This window comes from Mesitornis unicolor, unplaced genomic scaffold (genome assembly GCF_000695765.1).
Source record: "Mesitornis unicolor isolate BGI_N332 unplaced genomic scaffold, ASM69576v1 scaffold38072, whole genome shotgun sequence".
Classification (NCBI taxonomy): domain Eukaryota; kingdom Metazoa; phylum Chordata; class Aves; order Mesitornithiformes; family Mesitornithidae; genus Mesitornis; species Mesitornis unicolor.
Genome location: NW_010167792.1, coordinates 6,901 through 16,144, shown reverse-complemented (window position 1 = coordinate 16,144; position 9,244 = coordinate 6,901).

The following is a 9,244-nucleotide window of genomic DNA, read 5'->3' as shown; positions in this document are numbered from 1 at the left end:
GAGTGGGAAGATGGAAATAATTCCCTGTCCTTAATTTGCCTGCTTAATATCTCTACTGAGATTACTGAAGAAGACCCTAGTTAGTGCCACTTTTGATGACATTTTTGAAAGTGGACACTTCAGTGTGTTACATCACATTACTTCCTTCCTTCTGGACCAAGGATTTGTGTTTTTTATTATTTTTTTAATAACTGCCAAACAACTTTATTGAGTGTAGGGTTTATTTTAAAAATCCATGCATTGCAATTTTTCCTACTTAATCTTAAAGAAATAACTAGTATAAATGAGGCAGAAAATAATGCTTATTTAATGTGTTTATTTCCTTCTTTATTTTTTGTGTGAGCCATTTTTATCCTAATTTTGAGATGGACATGACATATTGGAGCAAAGCTTTCCAACGTGTAAAAATTAAATCAATTAAAAAAACATTTGTTATGACAGCGCTTTTAACACAGAAAGAGTGGCAGTGATGTGATATTGAAACAAAACCTACTTGTTTTCTAAAGCCCAGCTGTAACAATTATAACAAAAAGATACAAGAAAGCACCAAAGATTTAAGGAAGCCCCTCAGCTACGTATGCAACATTTTTGATGCTACACAAGTAACTGCTCTACTTATGTGTGTTCGTAAAGGAGATGTTATATACAAGTGCTGTTTTAATGGTAACATCTGATGAGTTTATGGGTAAAATTATTATCAGTAAGATTACTTTAAGCCTCATGGGTAGCCCAGGCCACAAATATGGCTCGGCAGAGAAACAATTATGCTAGCAGAGTTGGACATCTTTCTTCCAGCTACATGTCCCTCTATTGCCACCCCACACCTTCTCTGATTCCTCTTCCTATCCACTCGCTCTTTTTTTTTCCTCAGTTTTCTGTTCCCACCACAACTCTTTCTGTACCTGTATGTGAAATGTCTCTGCCTGCACTTCTGTGCAATGCAGTCAGATTTAAAGCCATAATGGAGATACACAACTTGGATGCAATTATTTGCACGTTTAGCTCTATTTACTATTTGTTGATCTTGACAGATGAAAATTCAGTATGAATTTAAAAAGTTAAACTTTTGGGAGAGGAACCATGCTGAGACAGGATGGAAATTAGATTAGTGACAGAAATTGTGCTCTACAAAAATCCCAGAAAATATATTGATATTTATGCAGCTGTAAACAAGGCACCATTGTAGATCTGAATGATCTGTTTTCATGCCCAGTTCTGTTTAGATACTAGGAAATATTTGTAAAGCCTGAACTTTCCTCAGATAAGAACTTTCAGAGACAGAACTTAGAAAAGAGCGCATAAAGGAGGAAAGTTTAGAAAGATACAGAGAGGTTGCAGAGAGAAGGAGAGATATGTTAAGAGGGTTAGATGCAGAGATCGAGAGAAGCTGAAGTGGTGTGATTAGCAACATCCAGAAATGTGAGAGTGGATACATCTGGGGGAACTAAAGATGTGAGATTAGAAATGTCCAAAGAAACTGAGGAAGTGAGGGAAGCATCCTGAAAAGTGAGATTGGTGACATCCAGAAAGGGCGTAGAGATGGGATCTGAAACATCCTCAGAGGTCGATGAGGATAATTCAGAGGAGCCCTTAAACACGTAACAGGTAAAATCGGTGAGATCTAGCGAGTCTGAAGAGGTTGAGGAGGTGTGCCCTGAGACACCTAGTGGCGATGGAGGGATTGTACAGGAGAAGTCCAAGGAAGCTGAGGTGTGACTGGAAACATCTAGGGAAGATGAAGAAGTGAGGCTGGAGAGGTCTGGAGAGGGTGAAGAAGTAGGACTGGAGAACTCTGGGGAGGGTGTAGATGTGAGACTTGAGAGATCTAAGGAGACTGAAGAACTGTCACCAGAGAGATCCAGAGAGCCTGAGGAAGTGAAACTTGATAGGTCCAGTGAAATCGAAGATGTGAAACTGGAGTGCTCCCAGGAATCTGAAGAGGTCAGACTGGAGAGCTCTAAGGAGATTGAAGAGGAGGTACTGGAGAAGTCTGAAGAGGCTGAAGATGTGAGACTTGAAAGGTCCAGAGAAGATGAAGAAGTGAGACTGGAGAAGTCCACAGAGGATGAAGAGCTCAGACTGGATAAATCCAAAGAATCTGAAAAGGGGATTTTAAAGAGTTCAAAGGAGGCTGAAGTCTTGACACTGGAGGGGTCCAGGGAGGCCAAAAAAGTGAGACCAAGTAGGTCCAGGTAGATTGAAGAGATGACGCTGAAAAGCCAAGTAAATCCACAACATAACTGGTGTTAAATCAGAAGTATTTTAAACTAAAAATCTCTTAATAACATAACAAAACAAAACAACATAATGAACCCAAATAATGCTGTTTTTGAAAATAACTAAGCGTGCAGTTTTAATCTTTATGTCTCTTAGCAGTTTCTCTTTTGGTGCAGAAAAACTAGTAATAAGAGCTTACAAATGTATTTAGCATATTGCTGATTCACAGAGGACCAGGACAGGAGTACAAGTACAGGATAATATGTACAGTAGTAGACATTCTTCTGTCCTGGCATGTCTCTCCTTGTTCAACCAGATTTTAGGATCTATGATGGCCTGACAGAATACTCTTCTGTCAAATGCCATGTCCCTGTCCTGAAGGATGGGAATAAAATACTATTTATGTAATACAACGGAAATTAAACCGTTTTTGTTGTTCTTTTGCAGATACCACAGGATATGCAGATACCAGGCTGCTTACTGGTTGTGGAGAGAGATTAAAAAAAATACACAGTTGTAAATGGCAAGAAGTCAAATGGCTTCTGACTATAAAGATATGAGGGATTATTTCCTTTTGATTCATAACATCTAATTAAAAATGTGGAGCTTCCCGATGATGCTAACAAAAATGGCAAAGAAAACTACTTTTCTCTGCAGCGTCTGCAGGATTTATTTTTGGAAGATAGCAGCATTCTAAACTGATCCTGTGACTAAGAAATACACATTTTAGCAACATTGCTACTGCTTGTTCTTCAGATAAAAAGAGGTCTTATTTTATTACTTTTATTTTGTTCGTCTGGACATAAAACCTGTACTGTAATAACAGTATTTTTTTATTTGTGGTTCGTTTGAATTGTTTAATAAAAATATCTTAAAGAGAAGTTCTGATGGAAGGCAGACATCTAATTAAAAAGGGAACAGAACAGCTTATATTTCAGTTCAAAAAGGTGCATCTAATTATAGTATGAGTAGATCAAGAGACTGATCTACAGCTGCCTTCTCTCATCTCAAGATGGTGCTGCAAAGCAGAGAGGAGTTGGAACCTGTTGTCTTTCCAGACATAGACACAGGAATGCACATACAGTTTTCCAGAGTCATCACAAAAGTATTTTTTGGACCAAGAAAGCGAAAGATACCCACGTACAGGAGGCTGCAGCTGCTCAGGTGAATACACCCAAGTTTTGCCTGTGTTATTACACAACTGATGTCCAGATGCGTGTATAATGGATTTAACATAATCACCACAGGTGGAACGCCCACTAAGGTCACCTCTTAACTGAAGCAGGTATCTGCTGAACATGGACTGAAGTTAACGGGAATGATGTCTCACTATGCAAATATTAAAATTGTGATGCTTTAGCACAACACAAAAATTACCAGTCTGAAGAAGAGCTGCTTATGTACCAACGACGAGACCCAAAATAGTTGAGTTCACTTAATCTTTATTCATAATGCATCTGTAATTTTAGAGCTCACGCACCATGGTTGCAATTCTATCAAGAGTACAATGTTTATAGATCAAATGGCAAAACAAATTTTTCTTAACAAGCATAATTTGTGATTAAATTACAAATTTGCTTGCTGCCCTATATTCTTAATAAAACTATGAAAATAATTAACCCATTTAAAAAGTCCCTTGCTAGCTAACAACACTATCATTTTGTGACTGGCTTTATCTTTAACCTTAATAGTTTCTCAAAGAGAACAAATAATTAGACAAGTTACAATAAAAAGTCAGTATCAATGTGATTTCAACAGGCTATAAATTAATAATCTCTTCACTGTGTTCCTTCTGTCTTGATTTAAAATGGCAAAATTATTGCACCATTTCCTATGAAATAACACTGTGAAGAAACATGGCATTATAGTCACTATTGTATAAAATGTACAGGTCAGTAATAATGCTTCCTACCTTTGATAGCTGTGGATTTATCTCCTGTCTCTGCCTGTGTAAGCCATACAGGGCTGTGCTGGTAAAGCTCTGCTGTTCTCTCTGCTGATGACCCTAATCTGTTCCACAGCTACTGGAAATCATGCCATGCTGATGACAATACGGGTCATCTCCTATTAAATCTCCTCCTGTCTAAGTACAGCACTCTGCACAGAGCGCCAGCAGAAAACATACTCCAAAATCAGCTCTAATCTTAAGATAAAACTGCAGTTCTGTACTGTTTCCTATTACAGGACTGCATTTTGAAGGTTAGTCAACGAAGCAGATGAAGACATTAATTTTTAACTTTTGGACACCTGGATTCAAAGTAAAAATAATTTTGCAGTGTCATCCAAGTTCTCAGCTGCACATTCTACAAAATCTGGCATAAATGGTCTCTGGAGGGATCCAGGATCTACAAAGCAGAATTCAGGTACACTCAGGTTTTAAGAATCTTGTCCATTGCTTCCTATTTTACTGTGTTTAATAACTTTTGCTAGCTATGTTGCTTCTTAAACGTTACAACAAAAGAGCATGGTAACGTAAAGCATTCTGTCCACAGTTGCTGATAATATTGAATAAAAGTTTTAAAAACACCCAGGTGACATCAATGGCTGGAGCCTGTTTTCAGGTATTTTTAAGTCTCATGAGCTTATGCTTCTTTGAAAGACAAGGGAGACTTAGGAACCTAGGTAAATAAGAGCCGTTATTGCATCTCACTTTGCAGCTAGGGAAATAACATCATCTGTGCAGTAGCACCCTGCTTCCCTTTGTTCTATCTATAATCTTACAGGGAAAGCAGGGAAATTGCATTGCTTGCTGAATGTCCCTCAAAACTGGCAATTATTAATAGAGAAATTAAAGCTGGATAGAGCACCAGGCCAAGAAGGTTGCATGCTTCTAGTACTTAAGCTAGATGACTCAGAATATGACTATAAAATAGAAATAAATTCCAAGTATGGGCTCTGATACACACTTCCTTACTCCTAATTTCACAATGTATCTACTAGATTTTGCTGCAGCTGCTATATGAAAATGAGTTTAATCTAGGCAAAGCAAAGCAGTTATCTCACAGGTAAATAATATCTACATAGTCCCTGTAAAACCCATTAAAAAGAACTCGCCCAAATGATGCTACTTGCCATATTACAATAAAGATTTCTTGCCAGGGTGTCCACAAAGTTGGACAGACTCTTCAGTAATATTGAAGTTCACAGCAGGGGCAATTGTTTCATTTAATTTGGTGTAAAAAGGATTTGGTACATGATTAGGAAAATATTTACTACATACATTGTTCATTTTATTATAGTCTGATATATTCAGCTGAATAATATAATACATGATCTAGCTGATACTTTTTTTTAGTTCAGTGGTTTTAAACATTTTGATTAAAGGACTGTCAAACCTTTCTTAAGAAAATATAAAAAAGCCATCTTTTGCTGAGCTTCTTGTGACATACGTGTCTGAGAAGAAAGACTTTAACAATGTTACGGTTTTACAAAACTGTAATCTTTACTGTTATAACAACATTGTGTACAGCATCAAATACTCTTCCTAGTACTCTTTCTAGTAAATGCAGTATGAAATTATTATAATACACATTGCAGAGGCAATATAATTTCAGCCCACCCAATAGCTTCCTACAGATTAAGAGATCGTCCATTTCTCCTCTTTCGGTGTCTCACCTTGCTGCTGGCTGCATAAAGATCATAACGCTTCTCATATTAATGTTTTTTGACTGGGCTAAACAAGGGGTGTGAAGACCACTGATTTCAGTGCACAGGAAGACACAGGGCAGCAGAGTCAGGTAAGCAATTAGTTCAGCTTAGTTGTAACATGTAGCCTCACCTTTAGAATAATTCAATTCCATGGCAATGTATAAAAAAACCCCTATCAAATTATTTGAGAAAGAAATTAACAGGTCCTGTGCAAGTGAAAGAGCAACCTTCACCTTCAGAAACAGAAAGATTCTAAACCAACTCAGTTTTAGGAGGATTCTAAAATGACTCGAGCACACAAGCTCTCTTTATTGGCACTCTACAGTTCTACAAACACAAACCTCAACAGGGTGCTGACCTTTCCCTTGAACTGCCTGGTGTCAATGCCAGAGTGCTTTGAAAGGTCGCAGTCACTAGACAATGGGTGTTTAGGGTTACCATATGTGACATTTATTGGAAATACACTAGACTGTACAGTTTAACTGCAAGCACAGACCACAATAGACAGCTCAGCAATGTTGTTGGAAATGGTGGTTGACTTTTTTTTCTGGTTGTGGTTGGTTTGTTTTTTTTCCAAAACAAACAACTAGTTTACATTTATAGTTAACTGCTGTATGACTGAACAGGTGCTGACACTCATTGTCAGCAAGAAGAAATACTTCTCAGGTAACTTAAGCCTTTTTTAAAAAGTACCTCATTTCTATTGCTGACTGAAGAAAGTGGTATTATTTTTGTGTTCATATAGACGCAAGCTGTTTCAGTGTCTCAGTAAATTTAGGATTTTGCTTTCTTCCATGGTACCAGCTTTCACCATTTCACATGCACAAATACAAGCCTTTTACAAGTTTGTAGAGCAGATGTGTACATGGAAGCTAGACAGCTACACACCACTGAAAAGATTTAAAACCCTATAGAGCTATTCTGAGAATGCCTTGCAGGTAATGTAAAACAAAATTCTACTGCTGCTTTAGCTATCCCATGCCTGTTTACATCAAGAAGTGAAGGATGAGGTGAGTGTAATTTACAGTAAAAAAATCTTTACTAAGTCAACACCAAAATCCCATCACTGGTATGGCCAATTCTTATATCAAACCCGAGGAAAAGTAATTTTTGCATTCCTTGTTTCAACTTTTAGATACAAATCAGGTAAGCAATTTAATTGAGAAGAATCTTTCCATAGGCATATGGCTACGTCCATACAAATACCTGAGAATTCAAGAGCACTGTTTCTAGCAGATGATGCAAGTGTTCAGTCTCAACAGAAGAGGGCATTAAGCTGGCCAAGACCTCAAACTTTCAGCTACTGCAATTTAAATTCTTGGTTTTATATTACCTGTAATAGCATTTCTAGATGTAATTTGCCTTAGAAAGATGCTGTGGAGTCTTTTGGCACGTCACTCCTCCTGGCAGAAATCCTTAGCAGCTGTGCTGCAAGTACTTAAGGGTCACAGTAACACGGGAAAATAATCCAAAATTATTAAGATCATGAACAGCAAAGAAACCTAATGATTTATTACCGAAAACTTCAGGTCAACAGTGAGAACAGAAGATGTTACAGTGCCACATTAAATATTCTCCAGACCACTGAACTTTGGAGCAAAGGTGACTCACTTCTGGTCTGTTTCTCAGCAGTTTTATGTGTGAGTTTGAAGTTTTACTGATTTAAAAGCCTAAATCTGTAGATAAGGCAAAACATGAATCCATTTAGGCAAGCTGAAGCAGGCAGGGATCCACCAGAGACCACACCACTGATTTGTTCATGTTCCTTCACCTCCCTCTGCCCTTTCCTTCTTTCTGCTTGGTCCTTTAGTTTTGTCCCTACAGCTGTAGCTCCTTTCTCTTACCCACCTCCTCCCTTCCTTCTAACCACCAGAACCCACAGCTGCTCTGCACCACCTCAAGTCACACTCATTGCAGTGGCAGTGCACTCATCTATAGTGCCCTGCATTCATCGGGGCATTGCCAGCCATGACACAGCCCTGCTGTGCACCGTGAATTTGATCCATGGGAAACATGAGTTGCTGATTTAAGGAAACCACAGGAGTTAGGTATGTGTACTGAGCACAGGACAGGCAGCAACTGCCTACTGTGATGGGACAGCGCATACATTGTAATTGCTGCACGCACAGCCCCCTGCTCCCCACCAAGCAAAGCTTCCTTAGGTGCAGTCTCCTACTGGGAGAACTGTGGGTAAACAGACAAGCTGTTACGTGACTCTACAGACCCATTTTGTTCTCTTCTACTCTTAACAATAGAGAACACGAGATTCCAGGTGCAGAGAAACATTCTTTAACAGGTAAATTGTAGCATACAAGTCTCAGTCCAAGTACACTGAAAATCCTTCCACAGGATCTAGCAAACTGTGAAACCTGGCTGCTAGTTAACATGTCAGATCTGCAGAAAAGCAGAATTATTAAGAAGCAAAAAAGACCACAGCAGCTCTAAACATGTGTTTTAGGATATGCATTTCTGTAACGAAGCTACCACCTCCAGAGTCTTTCTTCACCTTCACGCCCTTCATTTTAGATTACTCACCTAGTAGTTACAAAAACCAAACAGATCAGAAAGTTTCAGGAACAAGCCAGAACTCGGGTAAGATTTTATTTAAAAAGCACCACATACAGAAAGCCATACTCCTGACAGAATGAGAAAGCAGGGATATACAAATAAAATAAAGAAAATGATCTTTCAAGATGTTGGTGAATGTCTGCAAAAATGAAACAGTAGGGTTTTTTCAGTGCAAGGGCAAACTGTGAGTTCATAGTATGCAGTCCTTAGTGCAGAAAAATTAAAATAAAAAACTGACTTTAAAATACCAATTGATGTTAATGGCTGAACAAACATGTAAAATTAATTTCAAGCACTGCATTTTTATCAGAAATGATGGTACATTTTCGCAGAAGTTTCACATACTTTTTAAATTTAAATGCTATTTCAGCTGTAATCTGTAAAAGCATTCCAAACCTCAATTATTTCAATTTAGTAAGGTAGTTTCAAAGCATCTCTTTTTAGAAAAATATTTAGAATAAATTTTTTAAAGTTACAGGTACACCTGTTTACCACCCCCCCCCCCCCCCCCACCCCGTGCAAATCTTACAGAAGACTGTGCTCCCATGTGTTTATCACTTCAAACAAGCTCTGGTTCTCTACACAGCAGACACTAGTCAATAGGCAGTTCTGATAGAACAGAAATGGCATGCAACATAGAATATGATGGGACAGGTGACACTACAGTTCTTCAAGGCTGAGAGTCTTGAAATTACTTGTAAGCTTAGAGTCAAAATTCAGAAAGCCTCTGGCACCAAAATACAAGCATCAGCTAATTCAGGGCTATGTCTTTCCATTTTTCCTTCACACTGAAGGAGCCTCATGGGACAGA